The sequence below is a fragment of the Lissotriton vulgaris genome, chromosome 9, assembly GCF_964263255.1.
Source record: "Lissotriton vulgaris chromosome 9, aLisVul1.2, whole genome shotgun sequence".
Lineage (NCBI taxonomy): Eukaryota > Metazoa > Chordata > Amphibia > Caudata > Salamandridae > Lissotriton > Lissotriton vulgaris.
The window spans coordinates 541,860,210-541,874,156 of record NC_141697.1 but is presented as its reverse complement, the minus strand read 5'-3'; the positions used below and the strand labels follow the sequence as shown (position 1 = coordinate 541,874,156).

General features: G+C 43.7%; 6 non-coding genes across 6 annotated transcripts; all 6 read left to right on the top strand.

The window, feature by feature from the left end:
- The first annotated feature begins 995 nt into the window (after positions 1–995).
- On the top strand, positions 996–1,067 carry TRNAG-CCC (transfer RNA glycine (anticodon CCC)). Its single transcript has one exon. It is a non-coding gene; the product is annotated as a tRNA-Gly (tRNA).
- An 894-nt stretch (positions 1,068–1,961) lies between these two features.
- On the top strand, positions 1,962–2,033 carry TRNAM-CAU (transfer RNA methionine (anticodon CAU)). The gene has a single exon. It is a non-coding gene; the product is annotated as a tRNA-Met (tRNA).
- A 2,148-nt stretch (positions 2,034–4,181) lies between these two features.
- TRNAG-CCC (transfer RNA glycine (anticodon CCC)) lies at positions 4,182–4,253 on the top strand. The gene has a single exon. It is a non-coding gene; the product is annotated as a tRNA-Gly (tRNA).
- Positions 4,254–7,367: 3,114 nt separating this feature from the next.
- Positions 7,368–7,439, top strand: TRNAG-CCC (transfer RNA glycine (anticodon CCC)). The gene has a single exon. It is a non-coding gene; the product is annotated as a tRNA-Gly (tRNA).
- Positions 7,440–8,333: 894 nt separating this feature from the next.
- Positions 8,334–8,405, top strand: TRNAM-CAU (transfer RNA methionine (anticodon CAU)). Its single transcript has one exon. It is a non-coding gene; the product is annotated as a tRNA-Met (tRNA).
- A 5,345-nt stretch (positions 8,406–13,750) lies between these two features.
- Positions 13,751–13,822, top strand: TRNAG-CCC (transfer RNA glycine (anticodon CCC)). The gene has a single exon. It is a non-coding gene; the product is annotated as a tRNA-Gly (tRNA).
- The last annotated feature ends 125 nt before the right edge of the window (positions 13,823–13,947 follow it).

The following is a 13,947-nucleotide window of genomic DNA, read 5'->3' as shown; positions in this document are numbered from 1 at the left end:
GCATAGCTTCCAGTCCAACGTCCTCTCATGTACCGAACGCTCCCAAACGCTCTAAAGCCTTATACCGGCAAGCCCTCACCGGGTAGATCTCTGGCTCCCAGGAAAAGCCAAATACTGAGCATGCAAGCACTAGGATCACAGAGAGAGAGAGAGACAGAGAGCGTCGGAGAGCTGTTGTCTTGTTAAAGGCCTGAAACGGCTAGTGCCTAAGAGGGTCTGGACTTTCAGTTGTGACTGATTGTGAGAGGGGAAGATAAAGATTTTCTGCACCCAGCATGCCTTGCGATATACTTAGGCAAATGAGGTGAGAGCCCGACCAATCCCACGTCACTTCTCTGAATGCCTCCTCATCTGCATAAAGAGAACACTTTCACAAAGGAGCAGAGTGGCGCAGCGGAAGCGTGCTGGGCCCATAACCCAGAGGTCGATGGATCGAAACCATCCTCTGCTAATTTTGCTTGATTTTCCTTCCAAGGACCAAGCTGTCATTTCCACATAGCCAGAAAGGAAAAGTGCAAGCTTGTGCCAGCTATGTGAGAAAAGACTTCTCAACTATTCGTGTCTGTGTAATACAAGAGTGATCGTGAAAGGTACAACCCTGTACTTTGAAAGTAAAGACACACAATTATAACCATAAATGACTGGTGGGAGCTTCACACAACTTTCTGGGCATGCTTTGAATTTCATTCTTCCCTTTTTGTTCTGCTCTTATCTATCTCCTGGGCATTTCATGGAATGTTCTCTTTCTCTTCCCTGCTTTGCTTCCCATGCTGCCTATATATGCTCATTTCTACTATTTGTACTGTTGCTTTTCATTTCTTCTCTTCTGCACAACTTTGTCCTTGGTTTCAATCCCCAGTTCCTTACCCTCTGCAAAAAACGTTCTACTGCTTCTCATGTTGGTATCTAAACCAAATGCACCATTGAAGCTGGTGCAAGATAGTCATTGATTTCTGCAACGTAATATTTAGAACCGAGAGCTAACACATCAGAGGGCGTTGGTGGTATAGTGGTGAGCATAGCTGCTTCCCAAGCAGTTGACCCGGGATCGATTCCCGGCCAACGCACTGAAAATACTTATATATTCTGCAAGCAGGATATATTGTAATGCAACATGTCACAAAATGGAAATTTCACGAACAGATTAATCAGCCATATATAAAAAAATAAACAAATACGTGGGCAAACATCTCAATCGCACCTTCTGCTACATACATTGTCCTAATATATGATAAGTTTCATAAAGCAGAGTCACAACACACATGTGCTGGTAATAAATTTGTTACAGTGGGCAAACAATGGAAGGGCTGAGGCCCGACCAGACATTGTAACTCCAGCATCTCTATGTTAAAAAGCATTTCTAGGCAATATCTAGCCTCTGAAAAAAATATGCAAGATCCACCGATAAATCTGGCAAAAGTCCCTAACATTTTGTGCATACTTGTGCTCTCACCTGAATGTAGCGCCACCTTGTAGCTGTCGAAGGAAACTGCTGCTCACAAAATGTTTTATCAGAAGGCAGGTTGAGAGGAATCCAAGAGTCAGATGTCCATGGAAAGAACCACTCACTGAAGCAGGAATGTTGGAGGCTTCATATTCGCATAGTTTCCTGTCCAACGTCCACAACGCTCCCAAACGCTCAAAAGCCTCACACCGGGCAAGCCCTCACCGGGTATATCTCTGGCTCCAAGGTAAAGCCAAATCCTGAGCATGCTAGTGCTAGGATCACAGAGCGAGAGAGAGATGGTTCAAGAGCTACTGTCTTGATAAAGGCCTGAAACGGCTAGTGCCTAAGAGTGTCTGACTTTCAGTTATGACTGATTGTGAGAGGGGAAGATGAAGTTTTTCTGCACCCAGCATGCCTTGGGATATACTTATGCAAATGAGGTGAGAGCCAGACCAATCCCATGCTACTCTGCCTAATGCTCCTTATCTGCATAAAAAGAACACTTTCACAACGGAGCAGAGTGGCGCAGTGGAAGCGTGCTGGGCCCATAACCCAGAGGTCGATGGATCGAAACCATCCTCTGCTAATTTTGCTTGATTTTACTTCCAAGGACCAAGCTGTCATTTCCACGCTACCAGCAAGGAAAAGCGCAAGCTTGTGCCAGCTATGTGAGAAAAGACTTCTCAACTATCTGTGTCTGCTGAAATACAAGAGAGGGATCGTCAAAGGCTCCACACTGTACTTTGAAAGTAAAGGCACACAATAATAAGCATGAATGACTGGTGGGACCTTCAAACACTTTTATGTGGAGGCTTTGAATTTCATTCTTCCCTTTTTTGTTCTGCTCTTATCTATCTCCTGGGCATTTCATGGAATGTTCTCTATTTCTCTTCCCTGCTTTGCTTCCCATGCTGCCTCTCTGTGTTCATATCTATTATTTGTATTGCTGCTTTCCATTCTTCTCTTCTGCACAGCTTTGTCCTTGGTTTCAATCCCAGTTCCTTACCCTCTACAAAAACTTTCTATTGCTTTTCATGTTGGTATCTAAACCAAATGCACCATTGAAGCTGGTGCATGATAGTCATTGAACTCAGGGTCCTAATGTTTAGAACCGAGAGCGCAAAGATCAGAGGGGGTTGGTGGTATAGTGGTGAGCATAGCTGCCTTCCAAGCAGTTGACCCGGGTTCGATTCCCGGCCAACGCAGTACAAATACATATATATTCTGCAAGCAGGATATATTTTAAAGCAACATTTCACAAACTGGTAATATAATTAAGAGGTTAATCAGCCATTATATAAAAAATAAACAAATATGTAGGCAAGCATTTCGATCGCCCCTTCTGCTATATTCATTGTCCTAATATATGATAAGTATCATAAAGCAGAGTCACCACTCACATGTACTGGTAAAAAAATATGTTACAGTGGGCAGACAATGAAAGAGCTGAGGCCCGACCAGACATTTTAACTCCAGCATCTCTATGTTAAAAAGCATTTCCTAGGCAATATTTAGCCTCTGAAAAAAATATGCAAGATCCAGCAATAAATCTGGCAAAAGTCCCCAACATTTTGTGCATACTTGTGCCCTCACCTGAATGTAGCACCACCTTGTAGCCGTCGGAGGTAACTGCAGCTCACAAAATGTTTCATCAGAGGGCAAGTTTAGAGGAATCCAAAAGGCAGATGTCCATGGAAAGAGCCTCCGACTGCAGCAGGAAGTTTGGATGCTTCAAATTTGCATAGCTTCCAGTCCAACGTCCTCTCATGTACCGAACGCTCCCAAACGCTCTAAAGCCTTATACCGGCAAGCCCTCACCGGGTAGATCTCTGGCTCCCAGGAAAAGCCAAATACTGAGCATGCAAGCACTAGGATCACAGAGAGAGAGAGAGACAGAGAGCGTCGGAGAGCTGTTGTCTTGTTAAAGGCCTGAAACGGCTAGTGCCTAAGAGGGTCTGGACTTTCAGTTGTGACTGATTGTGAGAGGGGAAGATAAAGATTTTCTGCACCCAGCATGCCTTGCGATATACTTAGGCAAATGAGGTGAGAGCCCGACCAATCCCACGTCACTTCTCTGAATGCCTCCTCATCTGCATAAAGAGAACACTTTCACAAAGGAGCAGAGTGGCGCAGCGGAAGCGTGCTGGGCCCATAACCCAGAGGTCGATGGATCGAAACCATCCTCTGCTAATTTTGCTTGATTTTCCTTCCAAGGACCAAGCTGTCATTTCCACATAGCCAGAAAGGAAAAGTGCAAGCTTGTGCCAGCTATGTGAGAAAAGACTTCTCAACTATTCGTGTCTGTGTAATACAAGAGTGATCGTGAAAGGTACAACCCTGTACTTTGAAAGTAAAGACACACAATTATAACCATAAATGACTGGTGGGAGCTTCACACAACTTTCTGGGCATGCTTTGAATTTCATTCTTCCCTTTTTGTTCTGCTCTTATCTATCTCCTGGGCATTTCATGGAATGTTCTCTTTCTCTTCCCTGCTTTGCTTCCCATGCTGCCTATATATGCTCATTTCTACTATTTGTACTGTTGCTTTTCATTTCTTCTCTTCTGCACAACTTTGTCCTTGGTTTCAATCCCCAGTTCCTTACCCTCTGCAAAAAACGTTCTACTGCTTCTCATGTTGGTATCTAAACCAAATGCACCATTGAAGCTGGTGCAAGATAGTCATTGATTTCTGCAACGTAATATTTAGAACCGAGAGCTAACACATCAGAGGGCGTTGGTGATATAGTGGTGAGCATAGCTGCTTCCCAAGCAGTTGACCCGGGTTCGATTCCCGGCCAACGCACTGAAAATACTTATATATTCTGCAAGCAGGATATATTGTAATGCAACATGTCACAAAATGGAAATTTCACGAACAGATTAATCAGCCATATATAAAAAAATAAACAAATACGTGGGCAAACATCTCAATCGCACCTTCTGCTACATACATTGTCCTAATATATGATAAGTTTCATAAAGCAGAGTCACAACACACATGTGCTGGTAATAAATTTGTTACAGTGGGCAAACAATGGAAGGGCTGAGGCCCGACCAGACATTGTAACTCCAGCATCTCTATGTTAAAAAGCATTTCTAGGCAATATCTAGCCTCTGAAAAAAATATGCAAGATCCACCGATAAATCTGGCAAAAGTCCCTAACATTTTGTGCATACTTGTGCTCTCACCTGAATGTAGCGCCACCTTGTAGCTGTCGAAGGAAACTGCTGCTCACAAAATGTTTTATCAGAAGGCAAGTTGAGAGGAATCCAAGAGTCAGATGTCCATGGAAAGAACCACTCACTGAAGCAGGAATGTTGGAGGCTTCATATTCGCATAGTTTCCTGTCCAACGTCCACAACGCTCCCAAACGCTCAAAAGCCTCACACCGGGCAAGCCCTCACCGGGTATATCTCTGGCTCCAAGGTAAAGCCAAATCCTGAGCATGCTAGTGCTAGGATCACAGAGCGAGAGAGAGATGGTTCAAGAGCTACTGTCTTGATAAAGGCCTGAAACGGCTAGTGCCTAAGAGTGTCTGACTTTCAGTTATGACTGATTGTGAGAGGGGAAGATGAAGTTTTTCTGCACCCAGCATGCCTTGGGATATACTTATGCAAATGAGGTGAGAGCCAGACCAATCCCATGAAACTCTGCCTAATGCTCCTTATCTGCATAAAAAGAACACTTTCACAACGGAGCAGAGTGGCGCAGCGGAAGCGTGCTGGGCCCATAACCCAGAGGTCGATGGATCGAAACCATCCTCTGCTAATTTTGCTTGATTTTACTTCCAAGGACCAAGCTGTCATTTCCACGCTACCAGCAAGGAAAAGCGCAAGCTTGTGCCAGCTATGTGAGAAAAGACTTCTCAACTATCTGTGTCTGCTGAAATACAAGAGAGGGATCGTCAAAGGCTCCACACTGTACTTTGAAAGTAAAGGCACACAATAATAAGCATGAATGACTGGTGGGACCTTCAAACACTTTTATGTGGAGGCTTTGAATTTCATTCTTCCCTTTTTTGTTCTGCTCTTATCTATCTCCTGGGCATTTCATGGAATGTTCTCTATTTCTCTTCCCTGCTTTGCTTCCCATGCTGCCTCTATGTGTTCATATCTATTATTTGTATTGCTGCTTTCCATTCTTCTCTTCTGCACAGCTTTGTCCTTGGTTTCAATCCCAGTTCCTTACCCTCTACAAAAACTTTCTATTGCTTTTCATGTTGGTATCTAAACCAAATGCACCATTGAAGCTGGTGCATGATAGTCATTGAACTCAGGGTCCTAATGTTTAGAACCGAGAGCGCAAAGATCAGAGGGGGTTGGTGGTATAGTGGTGAGCATAGCTGCCTTCCAAGCAGTTGACCCGGGTTCGATTCCCGGCCAACGCAGTACAAATACATATATATTCTGCAAGCAGGATATATTTTAAAGCAACATTTCACAAACTGGTAATATAATTAAGAGGTTAATCAGCCATTATATAAAAAATAAACAAATATGTAGGCAAGCATTTCGATCGCCCCTTCTGCTATATTCATTGTCCTAATATATGATAAGTATCATAAAGCAGAGTCACCACTCACATGTACTGGTAAAAAAATATGTTACAGTGGGCAGACAATGAAAGAGCTGAGGCCCGACCAGACATTTTAACTCCAGCATCTCTATGTTAAAAAGCATTTCCTAGGCAATATTTAGCCTCTGAAAAAAATATGCAAGATCCAGCAATAAATCTGGCAAAAGTCCCCAACATTTTGTGCATACTTGTGCCCTCACCTGAATGTAGCACCACCTTGTAGCCGTCGGAGGTAACTGCAGCTCACAAAATGTTTCATCAGAGGGCAAGTTTAGAGGAATCCAAAAGGCAGATGTCCATGGAAAGAGCCTCCGACTGCAGCAGGAAGTTTGGATGCTTCAAATTTGCATAGCTTCCAGTCCAACGTCCTCTCATGTACCGAACGCTCCCAAACGCTCTAAAGCCTTATACCGGCAAGCCCTCACCGGGTAGATCTCTGGCTCCCAGGAAAAGCCAAATACTGAGCATGCAAGCACTAGGATCACAGAGAGAGAGAGAGACAGAGAGCGTCGGAGAGCTGTTGTCTTGTTAAAGGCCTGAAACGGCTAGTGCCTAAGAGGGTCTGGACTTTCAGTTGTGACTGATTGTGAGACGGGAAGATAAAGATTTTCTGCACCCAGCATGCCTTGCGATATACTTAGGCAAATGAGGTGAGAGCCCGACCAATCCCACGTCACTTCTCTGAATGCCTCCTCATCTGCATAAAGAGAACACTTTCATAAAGGAGCAGAGTGGCGCAGCGGAAGCGTGCTGGGCCCATAACCCAGAGGTCGATGGATCGAAACCATCCTCTGCTAATTTTGCTTGATTTTCCTTCCAAGGACCAAGCTGTCATTTCCACATAGCCAGAAAGGAAAAGTGCAAGCTTGTGCCAGCTATGTGAGAAAAGACTTCTCAACTATTCGTGTCTGTGTAATACAAGAGTGATCGTGAAAGGTACAACCCTGTACTTTGAAAGTAAAGACACACAATTATAACCATAAATGACTGGTGGGAGCTTCACACAACTTTCTGGGCATGCTTTGAATTTCATTCTTCCCTTTTTGTTCTGCTCTTATCTATCTCCTGGGCATTTCATGGAATGTTCTCTTTCTCTTCCCTGCTTTGCTTCCCATGCTGCCTATATATGCTCATTTCTACTATTTGTACTGTTGCTTTTCATTTCTTCTCTTCTGCACAACTTTGTCCTTGGTTTCAATCCCCAGTTCCTTACCCTCTGCAAAAAACGTTCTACTGCTTCTCATGTTGGTATCTAAACCAAATGCACCATTGAAGCTGGTGCAAGATAGTCATTGATTTCTGCAACGTAATATTTAGAACCGAGAGCTAACACATCAGAGGGCGTTGGTGGTATAGTGGTGAGCATAGCTGCTTCCCAAGCAGTTGACCCGGGTTCGATTCCCGGCCAACGCACTGAAAATACTTATATATTCTGCAAGCAGGATATATTGTAATGCAACATGTCACAAAATGGAAATTTCACGAACAGATTAATCAGCCATATATAAAAAAATAAACAAATACGTGGGCAAACATCTCAATCGCACCTTCTGCTACATACATTGTCCTAATATATGATAAGTTTCATAAAGCAGAGTCACAACACACATGTGCTGGTAATAAATTTGTTACAGTGGGCAAACAATGGAAGGGCTGAGGCCCGACCAGACATTGTAACTCCAGCATCTCTATGTTAAAAAGCATTTCTAGGCAATATCTAGCCTCTGAAAAAAATATGCAAGATCCACCGATAAATCTGGCAAAAGTCCCTAACATTTTGTGCATACTTGTGCTCTCACCTGAATGTAGCGCCACCTTGTAGCTGTCGAAGGAAACTGCTGCTCACAAAATGTTTTATCAGAAGGCAAGTTGAGAGGAATCCAAGAGTCAGATGTCCATGGAAAGAACCACTCACTGAAGCAGGAATGTTGGAGGCTTCATATTCGCATAGTTTCCTGTCCAACGTCCACAACGCTCCCAAACGCTCAAAAGCCTCACACCGGGCAAGCCCTCACCGGGTATATCTCTGGCTCCAAGGTAAAGCCAAATCCTGAGCATGCTAGTGCTAGGATCACAGAGCGAGAGAGAGATGGTTCAAGAGCTACTGTCTTGATAAAGGCCTGAAACGGCTAGTGCCTAAGAGTGTCTGACTTTCAGTTATGACTGATTGTGAGAGGGGAAGATGAAGTTTTTCTGCACCCAGCATGCCTTGGGATATACTTATGCAAATGAGGTGAGAGCCAGACCAATCCCATGCTACTCTGCCTAATGCTCCTTATCTGCATAAAAAGAACACTTTCACAACGGAGCAGAGTGGCGCAGTGGAAGCGTGCTGGGCCCATAACCCAGAGGTCGATGGATCGAAACCATCCTCTGCTAATTTTGCTTGATTTTACTTCCAAGGACCAAGCTGTCATTTCCACGCTACCAGCAAGGAAAAGCGCAAGCTTGTGCCAGCTATGTGAGAAAAGACTTCTCAACTATCTGTGTCTGCTGAAATACAAGAGAGGGATCGTCAAAGGCTCCACACTGTACTTTGAAAGTAAAGGCACACAATAATAAGCATGAATGACTGGTGGGACCTTCAAACACTTTTATGTGGAGGCTTTGAATTTCATTCTTCCCTTTTTTGTTCTGCTCTTATCTATCTCCTGGGCATTTCATGGAATGTTCTCTATTTCTCTTCCCTGCTTTGCTTCCCATGCTGCCTCTATGTGTTCATATCTATTATTTGTATTGCTGCTTTCCATTCTTCTCTTCTGCACAGCTTTGTCCTTGGTTTCAATCCCAGTTCCTTACCCTCTACAAAAACTTTCTATTGCTTTTCATGTTGGTATCTAAACCAAATGCACCATTGAAGCTGGTGCATGATAGTCATTGAACTCAGGGTCCTAATGTTTAGAACCGAGAGCGCAAAGATCAGAGGGGGTTGGTGGTATAGTGGTGAGCATAGCTGCCTTCCAAGCAGTTGACCCGGGTTCGATTCCCGGCCAACGCAGTACAAATACATATATATTCTGCAAGCAGGATATATTTTAAAGCAACATTTCACAAACTGGTAATATAATTAAGAGGTTAATCAGCCATTATATAAAAAATAAACAAATATGTAGGCAAGCATTTCGATCGCCCCTTCTGCTATATTCATTGTCCTAATATATGATAAGTATCATAAAGCAGAGTCACCACTCACATGTACTGGTAAAAAAATATGTTACAGTGGGCAGACAATGAAAGAGCTGAGGCCCGACCAGACATTTTAACTCCAGCATCTCTATGTTAAAAAGCATTTCCTAGGCAATATTTAGCCTCTGAAAAAAATATGCAAGATCCAGCAATAAATCTGGCAAAAGTCCCCAACATTTTGTGCATACTTGTGCCCTCACCTGAATGTAGCACCACCTTGTAGCCGTCGGAGGTAACTGCAGCTCACAAAATGTTTCATCAGAGGGCAAGTTTAGAGGAATCCAAAAGGCAGATGTCCATGGAAAGAGCCTCCGACTGCAGCAGGAAGTTTGGATGCTTCAAATTTGCATAGCTTCCAGTCCAACATCCTCTCATGTACCGAACGCTCCCAAACGCTCTAAAGCCTTATACCGGCAAGCCCTCACCGGGTAGATCTCTGGCTCCCAGGAAAAGCCAAATACTGAGCATGCAAGCACTAGGATCACAGAGAGAGAGAGAGACAGAGAGCGTCGGAGAGCTGTTGTCTTGTTAAAGGCCTGAAACGGCTAGTGCCTAAGAGGGTCTGGACTTTCAGTTGTGACTGATTGTGAGAGGGGAAGATAAAGATTTTCTGCACCCAGCATGCCTTGCGATATACTTAGGCAAATGAGGTGAGAGCCCGACCAATCCCACGTCACTTCTCTGAATGCCTCCTCATCTGCATAAAGAGAACACTTTCACAAAGGAGCAGAGTGGCGCAGCGGAAGCGTGCTGGGCCCATAACCCAGAGGTCGATGGATCGAAACCATCCTCTGCTAATTTTGCTTGATTTTCCTTCCAAGGACCAAGCTGTCATTTCCACATAGCCAGAAAGGAAAAGTGCAAGCTTGTGCCAGCTATGTGAGAAAAGACTTCTCAACTATTCGTGTCTGTGTAATACAAGAGTGATCGTGAAAGGTACAACCCTGTACTTTGAAAGTAAAGACACACAATTATAACCATAAATGACTGGTGGGAGCTTCACACAACTTTCTGGGCATGCTTTGAATTTCATTCTTCCCTTTTTGTTCTGCTCTTATCTATCTCCTGGGCATTTCATGGAATGTTCTCTTTCTCTTCCCTGCTTTGCTTCCCATGCTGCCTATATATGCTCATTTCTACTATTTGTACTGTTGCTTTTCATTTCTTCTCTTCTGCACAACTTTGTCCTTGGTTTCAATCCCCAGTTCCTTACCCTCTGCAAAAAACGTTCTACTGCTTCTCATGTTGGTATCTAAACCAAATGCACCATTGAAGCTGGTGCAAGATAGTCATTGATTTCTGCAACGTAATATTTAGAACCGAGAGCTAACACATCAGAGGGCGTTGGTGGTATAGTGGTGAGCATAGCTGCTTCCCAAGCAGTTGACCCGGTTTCGATTCCCGGCCAACGCACTGAAAATACTTATATATTCTGCAAGCAGGATATATTGTAATGCAACATGTCACAAAATGGAAATTTCACGAACAGATTAATCAGCCATATATAAAAAAATAAACAAATACGTGGGCAAACATCTCAATCGCACCTTCTGCTACATACATTGTCCTAATATATGATAAGTTTCATAAAGCAGAGTCACAACACACATGTGCTGGTAATAAATTTGTTACAGTGGGCAAACAATGGAAGGGCTGAGGCCCGACCAGACATTGTAACTCCAGCATCTCTATGTTAAAAAGCATTTCTAGGCAATATCTAGCCTCTGAAAAAAATATGCAAGATCCACCGATAAATCTGGCAAAAGTCCCTAACATTTTGTGCATACTTGTGCTCTCACCTGAATGTAGCGCCACCTTGTAGCTGTCGAAGGAAACTGCTGCTCACAAAATGTTTTATCAGAAGGCAAGTTGAGAGGAATCCAAGAGTCAGATGTCCATGGAAAGAACCACTCACTGAAGCAGGAATGTTGGAGGCTTCATATTCGCATAGTTTCCTGTCCAACGTCCACTCACGTCCCGAACGCTCCCAAACGCTCAAAAGCCTCACACCGGGCAAGCCCTCACCGGGTATATCTCTGGCTCCAAGGTAAAGCCAAATCCTGAGCATGCTAGTGCTAGGATCACAGAGCGAGAGAGAGATGGTTCAAGAGCTACTGTCTTGATAAAGGCCTGAAACGGCTAGTGCCTAAGAGTGTCTGACTTTCAGTTATGACTGATTGTGAGAGGGGAAGATGAAGTTTTTCTGCACCCAGCATGCCTTGGGATATACTTATGCAAATGAGGTGAGAGCCAGACCAATCCCATGAAACTCTGCCTAATGCTCCTTATCTGCATAAAAAGAACACTTTCACAACGGAGCAGAGTGGCGCAGCGGAAGCGTGCTGGGCCCATAACCCAGAGGTCGATGGATCGAAACCATCCTCTGCTAATTTTGCTTGATTTTACTTCCAAGGACCAAGCTGTCATTTCCACGCTACCAGCAAGGAAAAGCGCAAGCTTGTGCCAGCTATGTGAGAAAAGACTTCTCAACTATCTGTGTCTGCTGAAATACAAGAGAGGGATCGTCAAAGGCTCCACACTGTACTTTGAAAGTAAAGGCACACAATAATAAGCATGAATGACTGGTGGGACCTTCAAACACTTTTATGTGGAGGCTTTGAATTTCATTCTTCCCTTTTTTGTTCTGCTCTTATCTATCTCCTGGGCATTTCATGGAATGTTCTCTATTTCTCTTCCCTGCTTTGCTTCCCATGCTGCCTCTATGTGTTCATATCTATTATTTGTATTGCTGCTTTCCATTCTTCTCTTCTGCACAGCTTTGTCCTTGGTTTCAATCCCAGTTCCTTACCCTCTACAAAAACTTTCTATTGCTTTTCATGTTGGTATCTAAACCAAATGCACCATTGAAGCTGGTGCATGATAGTCATTGAACTCAGGGTCCTAATGTTTAGAACCGAGAGCGCAAAGATCAGAGGGGGTTGGTGGTATAGTGGTGAGCATAGCTGCCTTCCAAGCAGTTGACCCGGGTTCGATTCCCGGCCAACGCAGTACAAATACATATATATTCTGCAAGCAGGATATATTTTAAAGCAACATTTCACAAACTGGTAATATAATTAAGAGGTTAATCAGCCATTATATAAAAAATAAACAAATATGTAGGCAAGCATTTCGATCGCCCCTTCTGCTATATTCATTGTCCTAATATATGATAAGTATCATAAAGCAGAGTCACCACTCACATGTACTGGTAAAAAAATATGTTACAGTGGGCAGACAATGAAAGAGCTGAGGCCCGACCAGACATTTTAACTCCAGCATCTCTATGTTAAAAAGCATTTCCTAGGCAATATTTAGCCTCTGAAAAAAATATGCAAGATCCAGCAATAAATCTGGCAAAAGTCCCCAACATTTTGTGCATACTTGTGCCCTCACCTGAATGTAGCACCACCTTGTAGCCGTCGGAGGTAACTGCAGCTCACAAAATGTTTCATCAGAGGGCAAGTTTAGAGGAATCCAAAAGGCAGATGTCCATGGAAAGAGCCTCCGACTGCAGCAGGAAGTTTGGATGCTTCAAATTTGCATAGCTTCCAGTCCAACGTCCTCTCATGTACCGAACGCTCCCAAACGCTCTAAAGCCTTATACCGGCAAGCCCTCACCGGGTAGATCTCTGGCTCCCAGGAAAAGCCAAATACTGAGCATGCAAGCACTAGGATCACAGAGAGAGAGAGAGACAGAGAGCGTCGGAGAGCTGTTGTCTTGTTAAAGGCCTGAAACGGCTAGTGCCTAAGAGGGTCTGGACTTTCAGTTGTGACTGATTGTGAGAGGGGAAGATAAAGATTTTCTGCACCCAGCATGCCTTGCGATATACTTAGGCAAATGAGGTGAGAGCCCGACCAATCCCACGTCACTTCTCTGAATGCCTCCTCATCTGCATAAAGAGAACACTTTCACAAAGGAGCAGAGTGGCGCAGCGGAAGCGTGCTGGGCCCATAACCCAGAGGTCGATGGATCGAAACCATCCTCTGCTAATTTTGCTTGATTTTCCTTCCAAGGACCAAGCTGTCATTTCCACATAGCCAGAAAGGAAAAGTGCAAGCTTGTGCCAGCTATGTGAGAAAAGACTTCTCAACTATTCGTGTCTGTGTAATACAAGAGTGATCGTGAAAGGTACAACCCTGTACTTTGAAAGTAAAGACACACAATTATAACCATAAATGACTGGTGGGAGCTTCACACAACTTTCTGGGCATGCTTTGAATTTCATTCTTCCCTTTTTGTTCTGCTCTTATCTATCTCCTGGGCATTTCATGGAATGTTCTCTTTCTCTTCCCTGCTTTGCTTCCCATGCTGCCTATATATGCTCATTTCTACTATTTGTACTGTTGCTTTTCATTTCTTCTCTTCTGCACAACTTTGTCCTTGGTTTCAATCCCCAGTTCCTTACCCTCTGCAAAAAAACGTTCTACTGCTTCTCATGTTGGTATCTAAACCAAATGCACCATTGAAGCTGGTGCAAGATAGTCATTGATTTCTGCAACGTAATATTTAGAACCGAGAGCTAACACATCAGAGGGCGTTGGTGGTATAGTGGTGAGCATAGCTGCTTCCCAAGCAGTTGACCCGGGTTCGATTCCCGGCCAACGCACTGAAAATACTTATATATTCTGCAAGCAGGATATATTGTAATGCAACATGTCACAAAATGGAAATTTCACGAACAGATTAATCAGCCATATATAAAAAAATAAACAAATACGTGGGCAAACATCT